The sequence below is a fragment of the Triticum dicoccoides genome, chromosome 6A (assembly GCF_002162155.2).
Source record: "Triticum dicoccoides isolate Atlit2015 ecotype Zavitan chromosome 6A, WEW_v2.0, whole genome shotgun sequence".
NCBI lineage: Eukaryota > Viridiplantae > Streptophyta > Magnoliopsida > Poales > Poaceae > Triticum > Triticum dicoccoides.
The window spans coordinates 40,802,546-40,816,965 of NC_041390.1; the positions used below are offsets into that span (position 1 = coordinate 40,802,546).

Consider the following 14,420-nt stretch of genomic DNA (forward strand, 5'->3'; position numbering starts at 1 on the left):
GGGTTTCTGTGATATTTCACCCAGCCGCGTGACCACATGCCTCTGTGCGCGATGGCACTCGCTGACATTGGGTCCCGCAGCCACGCTGGCATCTAGTCAGCAGCGCGGACGTATGAAAACGTGATTCGAACCGTATTTGCACCAGAAAGCCAAGTTTTTGCACCAAATCGGTGTATTCTTCAAGTTCGTGCACTAAACTGAACATTGATAGCAAGTTTAGACACCATTGATGTAATTACCTCAAAATTATACCATACTCTTCAAGCATAACTAAATTTACATTTCAAACTGGGCCATCATAGATGGAACACAACACAAGAGGCATGCATACATATCGACTGATACATGGGAGGATCATTTTCAGTACATGACTGGCAAGACTGGGACCTAAGGACTAATACGATCACTGCTCAACAAGCATTGCTATTAAAAATGGGTCAGGAACTGTAAGGAAGGGAAGTCTGGACTATCTTGATGGCACATGACATGAAAGCCCTGTCCTTTCCTCCAGTTCGAGCTTCAGTTGAGCACAAGCACGCGTAGGTGTATGCTCAACAAAAGAATTAAAATTATCCTGCAGAGAAATTCTTGCAGCTATAAGGAAGGGAAGTCTTCGGTGAACACCTCCTCTCTCCATTTGCAGTCCTGATGCTTCCGCTGGTCAGAGGGCAGCATACATCTACAAAATACAAGAACAATGTTACAGTTCACATTACAAGGCAAGAACTAGGAAATAATTATGTTCTCTGGTGGATTAAAAGTTTGTAAAGATTTGAATTATAGTTCAGTCATGTGCATACATTTCTATATTGCTTGGTGAGTAGTAGCTTGCACATAATAGTTATGTGAACCATGATAATTCTGTTAATTTCCACCCAGTTTACCACTACAGTTTCTACACTACTGTAACAAAAATATAATAGCTGTAAGTATACAAGGAGAGTGTTATTGCATAATTTAGAAGAAAAATATGTTTGTTTTCCACTAAGGAAAGAGATGTAATGTTGTCTAATTTATGGTTCGGAGTAGAATGGAATCGTACCTGGTACCAAACGAATGTGAAATGAAAACAACAATTTATACTTACTGAAGCCCTAAAAACTCAAACAGAAACCCTACTCTTGGGTGCCCCGTTTACAAAAAAATCTACTGAAATGAGATGCGATTGGTTAATCAGGTGAAAGAGATGCATATATTTCTTCAACACAATGCAAAAGTGAAAGGAAATGCACAACCAAAGTTCCAGAGACATACCACACACCAAAGAATGATTCTAACTCAACTTATTTGTAAGATGCTTCAGATTGTAGCCACAATAAATTGGAAGAGGTTACTTCAAATTGAAGAAAGCGCAGTCTCACAGAAGTTGTAGCAGCAATGGAATGCTAGTTCTCCCAAAAATTGGTAACATGTTTTAATACTCTGAAGCCGCTCTGGCCGATGCTATGTTTCCTGAACAAATGTCACACAAAAAACCGTGCCAGCAGAGCAGAGAAGTGAAACACGGGACTAATAAACGGATGTAGACGATGCCACCGCCGAGCTCCAGTATGTTACTCGCATGATAAATCTGTAGGAATTGGAATATAATGGCATTTTTTACAAACAAATGAGGAAGACCAAAGAATTAATACATTGTTTCACTAGAAAATACTACCATGATTTTAGTTTCAATGGAAGTACTGAAAAATAGATAGGGCTCTGCAAAATCGTTGGAGTGGCACATATTGCAGTGTTACTGAATTTCAGCATTGTGCCAACAAGCACTTCACGTTATGGTAATTGAACAGGCACATGAAATTACTTTGTACTCATGTATCATTCAAATTGATGAAAGTTGAGTAGTTGACAGTACGAGTAGGCAACCACGAGAAATTGTATGAGATGGCAGCAGACAAGAAGTGTCAGGATTCATAGGTGACATTCTTCTACTATCTCTATTCAGGAAAATAAACAACCTGCAGAGCCAGCCACAGATAGATAATATTTGTTGACAGTGCGACACTACTACTTCTCATGATTCAGGAGAGCACACTTATCCTAGAATATTGCAATCAGGATGTAATTGTTGACAATATCAACCAATTATAAAAAAATGCCTAATTGCTCAAAAAAATCTAATGTAAGCAAGATATAGCAAGTTTTTTCATTGATTATTTTTCCTCCGCATGGACACAGATATATCCCCAGATTTTACCCCAAAAAATTAGCATAAAGAGAACGATGGGGGGTTGAGGACAGTACCGAGGCGAGTTTGTTCCCCCGCAACCGCAGCTTAGCACATGGCGAGGTCCGTTCAAAGCAGCCGGACCGCCGCTGACGAGACGGCGAAGAGCCGTCGGAGCGCAGATGGAACGGTACCTACATGGAGCGTATATGGAGCGTACTCGCCCAGCTAGGCACCGGATCTGTACCTCTGTTCGCAAAAAAAAAGGATCTGTACCTCCACCACCGTCAGCGAGATAGAGGGAGATGGACGAGAGGGTAGGTCCAGGAGGGAGCTGCGACGCCATTAGGGTTGAGAGGTGCCCGTGCTACTGCCGGCCGCAGAGGGGATCGTGTTTGGAGGAGAAGGGCATCGGAAGCAAATTAACCTGAGTCGAGGGCCCTTTTTGCTAACTGTCCGCACAGATTGCTCCACCATCTCCTGTACCGTCTATCTTCAATCCGAGGGCCCAGAATGCTTTTTCTATTTTTGCACCCTATACTCAGCTTTTATCCTAGTCGCTCCCTTTATAATGTGGATGGCACAAATCGCAATGCTTGGAACAAACAACATTATGTCTTGAAAAGCAAGTTTGTATTACGTACATGTTTTCATGTCACAAAATGACAAGTCGGCCATCTAGTTATGAATTGTTGGGGCAAAAAAGCAAGTTTCTATTATACGGTTGCTTCCAGATAATTGAATATATTATGTGCAAATTTCAAGGCATGTATGCACTAATAGTGTAAGAACTTTTTTTTTACCAAAACACGAGCAACTATATACTTGAACTACCAAGCGGTCAGCTTGGTAAGCTACCTACAATAATTTGCAATAAAAAACTATATACTTTTCTTGCACATAATATTCGTTATGGATGGTCAAACTACCAGTTCGTGAGAGAAAATCAGGTCACACGACAATGAAAAAACATACACAATTGTTTTTCTAAAAATATCGGCGCATAGTCTCCAAATATCGGCACAATTGTTTTTCTAAATATCGTCTGATGATACACAAGCCACTATACAACTAGGAACATGTTATCAAACAAAAAAGTCTCAACTTATTGGCCCGAGCTAGAAAAGCATGTTCATACCACAAAACTTGAATTTTTTTTTGGTGACTTGAAGTCGCTTCCCAAAAATAATTGGTGGAATATGCCCGTCAGGGACCTGGTTCTGAACATCCCATCATGAGAAACACAACAGTGAAAATGGGTTTTGATAGTTTCAAAACAAAATGAATTTTGATTTGGATTCTCACTTTGAAAGCAATGCATTTTTTATGTTTTATTTAACAGTAAACTCCTCCATGCATATGTGCCGGAGCGGACCCAGCCCTAAATTTCAATGGGGACCCAAGAGAGTGGGGCACATTTTATTTTGCTAACTTGGGGGCCGAGTAGTACATAAACTGGGCTTCAAAGCTAGAAAAATAGAAGGTTGGGAGAATTGAGCCGCAGATTCGTCTCGCAACCGGGGCTGCGGGTTTGGGGCCATGGGGAAGTAGGGCACTGGATTCGCTACTGGCCGGTGGTGCGGAAGAGAGCTTGGTTGCACGGATTTGCTACCGGCCAAGGGCAATCTCTCTAGTGGTTTCAGTCTGCTTTGATTTTAGGTGACAACCCATATGTTAGATTAAATTGTGGATTTACTTTTTTAGATGAATAATGATTATAGTTTGTCGTCGTCGTCCGAGTCAGATGATTCTGACATAGAGAATATGCTTTTTTGACGATGATGTAGATCACCTCGTCGTGTTGCATTTTGTCCAAAAATTTGAGGCCGGCAAGAAGAGAAAGCGCCAAGGATCGACGTTTGGTCGTCTTTACATTTCGCGCGACTGAGATCTCGGTCATACCATGCTCATGGAAGATTACTTTGATTAGGTACCAACTTATCCGGCTCACCTCTTCCGTAGGTGTTATCAAACGCGTAGATCTCTTTTTATTCTTATAGCAATTTTATGTTTTTTCACTCGCGAAGAAATGCCGCCGGTTTGCTTGGGTTTAGTTAATACCAAAAGACATCAACGACAATGAGAGTGATAGCATATGACGTTATGACTGGTTACACTGATGAGTATCTTCACATTGGAGAAGATACCGCGCTCAAATGTGTGCAGGTTTTTGCTAAGGTTTTAATCTGGGTTTTTGGTCCCGAGTATCTCCAAGCTTCCAATGAGGAGGACACAAAGAAGTTGATGGCGAAGAATGAAGTAAGAGGATGGCCGGACATGCTTGGGAGTGTGGATTGCATGCATTGAGGGTGGAAGAACTGCCCTACGGCTAGTGGAGATGCTCCGGCTTGCAACTACATTGTCAATGGACATGACTATATCATAGGATATTATTGGGTTGGTGATATCTATCCTCCCTTCGTGGTCAACATTTATGAAACCATCAGTAGCCAAAAAGGCAAGGATCAAACTATTTATGCCCAAGCACAAGAAGCACGCAGAAAGGATATTGAGAAGGCATTCAATGTGTTGCAAGCTCGGTTTGTCATTGTTTTCCTGAGATAAGAATTCCGTCTCAAATATCATGACTGCGTGTGTAATTCTGCACAACATGATTATCGATGATGAGAGGGATCTAAACTTAAGAGCTTTTATGACAATATTGATAGCTTTGTTTTTTTAGGATCAATGATATTGATACATTTTTCTTTGAGACGACATAATATTGTTAGTTTATTTCTTTTGAGTTTGACATAATATTGATAGTTTTTTTAGGGGGTGATAGTTTTTTTTTGAGACCTCATAATATTGATACCCATGTCAAGCCCAACAGAACCTGAATCGGATACTCGCATTTCTGGATCGTCACGGACCACCAACCTCGGTCCAGCCTTTCATGGGCCGTAGCCCATGTACACATGCACCACGAGTCCAAACCCTAGCCCGTTAGTACCCACAACAGCAACCAGCCAGGACGGCTACAAATACCGGATCCCCGAACTCCCTTTCTTCCACCGCCGCCGGCAGCCAATCTCATCACTCCCTTCCCCGATCTAGGGTTTGTTCCTCGTTTTGAGCCTTCTTGATTTTCATTTGCCGTGCTTCGTCGTTTATTCCTCTCCGACGTTGATCTGCTTTTCCTGTCTCGTTCATCTGTTCTTGGCCTAAAATTGCAATTGTTCGCTGCGAATCTGCGGCGAGGAATCTATCCTTAGGCGAGATCGAACCGAAGGGGAAAGCACTTTCCTAGCTCTCCCCGTCTGCTTTTTAAGCTCCGGCCGTCCTCTGTTCATCCAGGATTTGCCGGTGACAAAGCAGATAAATTTCTCTGCAAATAATATTCTTTTGGTACTGCATCTCTCCGTCTCTGTTTGGAGTGTTATTTCGACCAATGGCGTGGCTAGGTGTGACGAAGAAAATCATTCGGATTCCCATTGATTTGTGTTAACAAATGTGAGATCTTAAACCAGCTACTTCCGACCTAAAGTCATGCCATAAGCCATCTCTCTGTATCGGTTTTCTAGAGATTTTTCTCTGCTTTCTTGATTTGTTTTGGTGCTATGTCCAATCGTATGGTGAGGATGAAGAAGAAAATCATTCGGATTCCCATTGATAATATAGATATGAGATCTTTAACCAGCTACTTCTGACTCAAATCGTACAATCTGCCATCTGGTTGTTTTTGCGGTGCTTTTACTTGTTTTTCTTGGAGCCAGTGATGTTATCAAAATATTTGCTACTCTTGATGGGGCAATAAGCCTGTCTGATGACCACAGCCACCAAGATCTCTGAGGCCCTGTAGAATCATCTTTGTTATTTTTGTCGATTCTTCGGACAGCTCCACATGAAAATCCTTAGATGCATCTAATCTGGACATTTTTCTACTATAGTTTCAATTGGTAGGCTGTATGAGGTGACAGGGGATTTATATCATCTTAATCATCTGGTAGCTATAGATTGAGATTCAGGCCCAGTTCTTTTGGCTGATCTCTCAGAATTCTGAGAATTGTTACTCCTAAACAAAATAGGTTTAAGATTCTGAGAGAATTTGTGGAAATGTTTGATTCTCATCATTCTGGGTGAACTGGCCAAAAGCAGGCCTCAAACTTTGTTTTGTCAACAAGTGGAACTATGCTCTTTGGGCAGTGTAAACATAATACGAGTTGTGGTTTGGGACTGGCTGGACAATGCCTCAGGATTAGCTCTGTTGACGAACAGTGGCGGTTAACTTTGAAGCAAATAATTTCCAAACTGTACCGAGTTTGTTGGTTACATCCTTTCTACAAGGAGAGATGCTGACAATTGGGAGAGATACTTTCTTTTTTTATGGCTAACAAGGGAATGATGAGGAATTAGATTGCAGGAATTTTATCAGAAAATAAATACGTCTTATATAATGAAACGGAGTATGTTGGGATAAAAATGTGTCCGATCATTCCTTATATGAAGCCCTATTAACTTTTTTTTAAGGAAATGCCATTAACCAAACATTTCTCATAAACAACTCCTAAAAATAAAAAATGCCATATTCTGAATTATGGAAAATATCAATAGAACTTTATAACTTCCATTTCTCTAATTTACAAATTTACAATGTGTTCAAAACCAAAAAAAGGCTAGTGATCTTATCACTTAATTATACCGTCATGTCGGGGCGGATGCCACTACATGCTGGCGGCCCCTTCGCTCGAAGCAGGGGCTTTGGCTACATGGACCTCAAATGGATGTCTGGATTTTGTGGGACAGAGAAACTGGCATGCGTTGTTGTCGTCGGTGCGTCTAACTGGGCCATCGCATCCTGAATTGTTCTAAAATTTAGCCAAATTTAACTCAAATAGACATGACAAACTAATTTAAAAACCTTCGGCAAGTCCAGTCCAGCACATTATTAAACAAACCAAACATTAAAATGACAAAAAAACTAAGCTTGTCCTCGTTGTCGGCGAGGTCGATGAGGGCGTCCATCGGTTTGTTTAATAGTTTTGCTAAAGCACATCTAGATGTGACATAAGTATTGCACATTTAAATCCTATATCATTGATCTTACGTTGAGATTGGTGTGGATATTTTTTTTTCCCTCTAAATGCTTAATTTACTCACTTAGATATGCAATAAGTAGGGCATATGTTTAATTGTTGTTACTGATAAGGTTGATGTATGGCATTCTCATCATGCGCCAATCCTGATGTCTGCAACCTGTTCGGCAGAATGCTAGTCATGGATGATGAGACGTCCAACCGTTTCATCATGGAGAACATCATCTTTGAAGGCAATGCAGATGTCGCGGCCTTTGATCTTGATGAGACTCGAAGCCAAGACGGCTGAGGCCCCTTCATGGCTGGCCATGAGGGCACGGCCGACGCTTTTGATAAGGCCATGAGGCATTGCCGACCCCCATGCGCTTATACTAATCCTAGACTCTCTAGAAATTCCCATGTTAATTAGATTTTATAAACCGTTAATTTGGTGGGACCGAATTATTATGGTGTAGATCGGCTCATGAATTTCCTTAAAAAACATCCTAGAAATTCCCACGTTAATTAGATTTTACAAGCCGTTAATTTGGTGGGACCAAATTATTACGGCGTAGATCGACTCATGAATTCCCTTTAAAAAAACAATTTGTACACGATCTGGTCGGACTTGTTACGGCCATGCAGAAAAATAAATAATGATCCGTTTACGAGTTATCACGATCGTGTGAGTTGTACTCACCTTGGCCTCTCTCCCCGTGAAAGCAAAAAGATAGAAAATTTGAAAGACATCTTCTCCTATTTATCCCTCCTTCATCGAGCAGTCCGAGCTCTCTGGTTTCCAAAACCCTAGCATCTCGCTTCTTTCTCTTGCCCTATTGTGCCGCTGCGCCAATCCTTGCTGAGCGCCTTCGCCATAGGGCGTGATGCCTCTTTACACGTCGACGGCCGGACGTACTCTCCGTTCAGATCATACGTCTCTAAACATACTGCCTCCAAAAACTGTTTGGAAAAATTAGCACGTATATAAATATCAACAGATTACTTGCCTACAAACTGGAATATACGGTGGTAATCCTTCAGCCCCTCAAATCTCAGGTCTGATCTCTTATCAATGTCACATGTTTTATCTCAATGGTACTCGGTGATGTATATATGGAATTGGGTCTGATCTCTTCTCAATGCTTCATGCTTTATCTCGGAGGTAATTGGTGATACATATATATATATGGATTGATGGATATGTAGGATTACTGGATGCACAGTTAGATACTTGCTGATAAATAGATGCAACAGATAGATGCATACATGGATGATTGGCTTCTGAAGTATGATTAGAGAGATCAAGATATATGCATACACAGATGATTGGATTTTGAAGTATGATTAGAGAGATCAATGATCTATCGCACCCTACCTACGCAAGATGACATGGGCAACACTTTCCCACAAGACCACACATTCTTGGAGGATTATGACCTAGAAGAAGATGAAGTGGACATTGACAGAGAGCCTTTGTTTTTTAAAGACGAGCTCTCCACCCAAGCTAATGCAAACAAAAAGCACCAAAGCATTTAGACAGACATACACACACGATGAGGACAAGCTCCTTTGTTAATGTTGAAGGGACATTGGACAAGACCCCAATTTCAGAGCAGCTGAGCAAAAGGCATCAACCTTTTAGCTATGTGTTCATCGCGAATATCATGAATGCAAGAAGTTTGCGCCATACAATGGGTGTCCCTCTCGAAGCGTTGGAGGGTAATACAACAAGAATGCAACAAGTTTTGAGAGACGACTCGTGAGTGGCCTTGACATTAAGGACATGGTATACATGTGCCCTTGACATTAAGGACATGGTATACATGTGCCCATCTTGGTCTCCTTTGTTTCATGCTTGCTTGTCTCCTTGCTTGTCAATTTGCCATATGCTTGCTTGTGCATTTGCCCATATGCCATTTGCCCATATGCTTGCGTGCTCTTCATTTGTAGGCATTCCAAACGCCTAACATGGGAACAAGTCGCTCAAGTTCACCCGTTGTTGGATGGTCATCAACAGTGATGAGAAGCTCAAGGCACAATATGCCGCCCTCTGGGCGCGTGGAAGGAAGGAAGCCGTCGAGGAGGGCGAGGAAGAGAAGCCGCGGCCAAGGGGAAAGACCATGTCTGAGATGTGTGCCAGCCGCTGCCAAGTGCGCCAATATGAATTGTATGGTGTTTTTTTGGAGGCTGGCATGTATGCCGGCCGCTGGCATGGCACCGACATGAGCTATGGGTGATACCTGTTTTCTTCATACAACTAGATTAATTTCACATGCTTTCACAAGACAATGTAACTATTTTCTTGTAGTTGTTGTTTACATGGAATCAAGTGAAGACATCGGTGATTTTGCAGTACGGATGAAGTTCACATGCTTTCACAAGACAATGTAACTATTTTCTTGTAGTTGTTGTTTACATGGAATCAAGTGAAGACATCGGTGATTTTGCAGTATGGATGAAGCTGTATACACACACAAAATTTGAATTTCTTGCCTTGAAATATATTTTTGCAGCATGTATTAAACATGGTGTGTCCAAACATAGACGATAAATGAAAACATGTCTTTTGCTTTGACGTTTCGGCGTGCAGTAACACTTTCAAATGATATACTTGTTTTATTATGATCTCTACACAATATTATTAGCTTGAAAATTGAATATGTGCATTTTTTATTTTACACATACAATAAAATTTTGTACAGTATTTGATACATGCATTTGCACGTACACGATTACTAAATCTTGGCATTTTCTTCTAAGTACGAAATCTGTTACAGAGTGCTAAGTCTTGATATTTTGTTTGCCACCTAAGAAGAAGAATGCCACTCCCGGTGATTATGATTCGCGATTTTAGTGGTGTTTATTGTTTCGTTGCATGTAAAAGTGATGTGGTGTCTTGCACAGACCTGCTGAAGTTTGTCTTCTAATAGCTGATACATGCCTTCTACATTACTCCCTCCGTCCCAAAATAAGTGTCTCAAGCTTAGTACAAATTTGTACTAAAGTTAGTACAAAGTTGGGACATTTATTTTGGGACGGAGGGAGTATATTTTATGCCTTATTTAAGGTTTAATTTCCAATATATTACAGGTACACCTTTGAGTATATGATACTCCATATATAGATTGCTTCCTTAACCGAAGTAGGTGACCAGGATTATTTCATTCTAGAAAAGGTAAAAGGAAGATGAATGATACCTCTCTCAATACCATGGTTCATGGAAGATCAGCGGCACTATTATGTGTTTGCTGCGTTTGAACCGAACCAATAATGTGGTACAATATCTACTGTTTCCTTTATCTGAACCAAAAAATAGTTTTTAAAATCATAATAACATTTCCTTAGATATGCAGGTTGACTATTCTGCAGTTGATGGGTTTGTGCTACAAACTGAACTAATTCCTCTTTGCCTTTGTAATATGGAGGTTTTGTGTGTGTGTGTGTGTGGGTGGGGGGGGGTGTGAGTTCGTACTATGGAGTTGGGCACTGAACTTTCGTGCAAATGAGGCACAAGGTAGATCACATGTGTGCACAGTATTGGAGATGCAGGCCCTTTATTTTTATTTACAATTGGGACATATTCAACATACCAAGGCTCACCAAATATTACCCAGGGCAATACCAGTAAGCAACACACAAATCTAGATAATAGGTCCTGATAGGCAAACCATATGCTTCATGACAAAACTGTGAACCAATGGCACAATAGTAATATTAGCATGTTGTATCTTTCTTCTTTCCCCCAATGAGCTTGTTCATGCTTCAGGACAATTGGACATGGCATATATCTTTGCCTTCTCCTGATGTACAAGTCATTTAAGATCATAGTCGTTTTGTACTCAGGTTACATTATATGAGATTAAGTATATGCCAATGTGCTTTTTTTTCTGCTGGCATATTCATGCTTTTTGTAAGTGCATCTAGTGCCACCCCTAGTTGGTTTTGGAGTATTGACGACAAACCTAGTTGAGGGACTAATGTGTTTGTGAGAATTGCAGGATAACACAGGTAGAAGTCCCTCATTGATTCGGTTTTCCTACCAGAGATGACCCTTAAAAATGTATGTAGACATTGAAGTCAAAGGTGGTATATGAAGATATTCACATCAAAGACTGTGACAAGAGAAGACACCACATGAAGCCTATGGAGCTCGAAGACTTAGATCTTTCATAGTTCTCCTTCTTTTGTGTTGAGTCATAGGAACCACCATACTGTTAAGTGGGGTCCAAGAGAACCAGTCAGAATGACTGAAGTGATGCCTAACCAACCTATGTCTTCGAGTGAAGACTATGAGAGCGAATCTTGTCCAGAGTCGGACAAGTCAGCTTTGCTTGTAGCCCAAGTAAAGTTGCCTGTGAGTTTGAAATCTGACTGTTGGAACACGTGTCAGTTCCTTAGTGACCCAGGGTCATTTCGGACAAATCAGGTCGGGTTGCCAAGTGGCTATAAATAGCCCACCCCCTATAACCATAAACGGTTGGCTGCTCAGATTGAGAGTACGGCTTTTGTCGTTTGAGAGCAACCCACCTCGAAGCCTTTGAGAGAAAATTCCTTGCGAGGATAAAGCCCTAACCACCTAGAGCCAAAGAGAATTGGGCATCACTTAAGTCTTCTTGTCTGTGTGATCTGAAGACTTATTACACTTGAGGACTGTGCATCCTCCAGCCGGTTAGGCGTCGCGTTCTGAGCATCCAAGAGACATTGTGGATTGCCGGTGAACAAAGTCTGTGAAGGTTTGGGAGTCTACCTTGAAGACTTACCAGAGTGATTGGGCGAGGTCTGTGTGACCTTAGCTCAAGGAGAATACGGTGAGGACTGGGTGTCCTGAGCTGCGTGTTCAGAACTGGGTGTCCGGGACTGTGTGTCCTAAGGTTTAAATACCTAGCCGCCCCAACCAGACGTACAGTTGTCACAGCAACTGGAACTGGTCCAACAAATCATTGTCTTCAACGAGTCACTGGTTTCATCTTCCCTTCCCTTTACTTACTGTTGCTCCTTGTGAAGTCATTGTATGTTTGCACTATCTTTTGTCTTCACTGAGTGACTGCATGTTCTGTATGGCTTCATAATATCTTCCTACCTGATCTTTACTACATTGTTGCTATTAAGTCACTGTGCTTTCACTTTATTGAATACTTGACTATGGCTTGCCTAGTGTAGTCTACCTTCCGCTGCATGGTAATAGGTTTATTTCTATAGTTTCTCTTCATAACTTCCACGTTTTGAAGACTTTCATAAAAATCGCCTATTCACCCCCCCTCTAGTTGATATAAAGCACTTTCAATTAGTATCAGAGCAAGGTGCTCCCTTGTTCTGTGTGATTCGGTTTAACCACGTGGAGTTTTAGCTATGTCGACTGCAGGGATAATTAAAGTCTCCGCTGCGTGCCCCATCTTCGATGGAACTGAATATCCCTACTGGAAGAATAAGATGCGCATGCATCTTGAAGCCATTGATGTCGACCTATGGTATGTCGTTGAAAACGGCATTCCCAAGGCTGGAGAAGGTGTCACTGCTGCTGATGTCAAGAAATTTGTTCAACTGGACTCTACTGCCAAGAATATCATCTGTGGTCACCTGACCAAAGGATAGTATGGCCGTGTGAGTGCTTTGAAGACATCTAAGCTGGTCTGGGACTGGCTCTCCAAGGTCAATGAAGGCATCTCAACCCAGAGAGATCAGAGAATCAGTGTCCTTCGCAACCTCTTCAACCGCTTCAAGCGAAATGACAGTGAGAATGTCCAGCACACATTTGACCGACTCACTGACATCACAAATGAGCTTCAAGCCCTCGGCGCTACTGAGATCACCAAACATGAAGTCGTCAAGACACTACTGAGATCACTTGATAGTTTGTTTGACATCCTAGCCCTGATGATTCAAGAACGTCCCGATTTCAAGACACTCGATCCATCTGACATACTTGAGAGGCTCAACACACATGAGTTTCAGCTTTCTGAGAAAAGAGATATCTACGGTCCAAACTATGGGCGAACTCGTGCTTTGAAGGCAAAAGCTGTCTCCTCATCTGAAGAAGTTCCAAAAATTCACCAAGAAGAAAGGCTTCAGAAAGTCTTCCCGATCAAGCTCAAGGAATGATGAAGTTTCTTCTCATGACTACAAGAAGAAAACATGTCACAAGTGCAAGAAACTTGGCCACTTCATCTCTGAGTGTCCACAGTGGGACAATGAGAACAAAAAGAAGAAGAAGAGCAAGGAATATGACTCTGACGACAAGAAGAAGAAGAAATACTCAAAGTCTTCTTCCAAGTCTTCCTCAAAGTCTTCATCACACAAGAAGAGCTCATCTGGCAAGGCACGTGCGTTTGTTGGCAAGGAAATGGATTCAGAGGAGGAGTCTGCTTCTGAGGAGGCGGAGGTGGAGTCTGAGGAGGAGTCCGATTCAGGCGTCACAAGTCTGGCTACAGCATATGTTGCCAAGTCCATCTTCAATACTAAAGACAATGACCTCGTCACCGACACCGATGCAAATGACATGGACTACTCCGCTTCTACCTACTGCTTCATGGCACGCGGTGCCAAGGTAAACACACGCACTACTCACTATCAAACATCTAGTGACGATGACTCTGATTGTGATTCAAAACCCAACTACAAAACACTTGCTAAATTTGCAACTGAACAACAGAAAGCTATGGAACATATTCAAAAACTGTTAGACAGAAGCGATGATCTGTTAGGTGCTGAAATGACTCGATCTGAATCCTTAATTGAAGACATAAAAAATCTTCACGTTAAGTATCAGGAACTTGAAAGTCGTCATGAAACTCTCTCAACAACTCATGAAAAGCTTTCCTATGTTTATCTTCAAAGGAAGCAAGATCTTGAGAAATTGAGAGCGGTTCATGAAGATCTTCAAAAGGAAAACGAGTCACTTCGCGCCAAACAGATCAGTCCCGCTCAGGAAGGATTTGAACCACCATGTCTTAAATGCATTGAGCGTGATAATGCTACTTCTGTTGCTGAATGTTCTACTGCTACTACTGTTGTAATATCTTCAACTGTTGATGTGGTAACTAACCCCTCTGCTGAGGATACCACTGCTATTGCTGATGAGAATGCTAGGTTGAAGACATTGCTTGAAACAGGGATGTACAGAAGTCTTAAAGGGCATCAGACACTATGTGATGTTCTCAAAAAGCAGATACTGAACCGAAACCCGAGGAAAGAGGGTGTTGGGTTCGTAAGGAAAATGAATGCTGATGGCTCTTACTGGA

At 41.7% G+C, this 14,420-nt stretch overlaps 1 long non-coding RNA gene and 3 other non-coding genes across 4 annotated transcripts; 3 read left to right on the top strand and 1 right to left on the bottom strand.

Moving 5' to 3' along the window:
- Positions 1-246: 246 nt before the first annotated feature.
- On the bottom strand, positions 247-2,598 carry LOC119314501. The gene is made up of 2 exons (XR_005152335.1): positions 2,245-2,598; positions 247-1,570 (listed from the first exon to the last, which is right to left on the bottom strand). It is a non-coding gene; the product is annotated as an uncharacterized LOC119314501 (long non-coding RNA).
- A 2,969-nt stretch (positions 2,599-5,567) lies between these two features.
- On the top strand, positions 5,568-5,652 carry LOC119319777. The gene has a single exon (XR_005154633.1). It is a non-coding gene; the product is annotated as a small nucleolar RNA R12 (small nucleolar RNA).
- A 90-nt stretch (positions 5,653-5,742) lies between these two features.
- LOC119319776 lies at positions 5,743-5,822 on the top strand. The gene has a single exon (XR_005154632.1). It is a non-coding gene; the product is annotated as a small nucleolar RNA R12 (small nucleolar RNA).
- Positions 5,823-5,877: 55 nt separating this feature from the next.
- LOC119319722 lies at positions 5,878-5,963 on the top strand. Its single transcript, XR_005154589.1, has one exon. It is a non-coding gene; the product is annotated as a small nucleolar RNA SNORD24 (small nucleolar RNA).
- Positions 5,964-14,420: the final 8,457 nt, after the last annotated feature.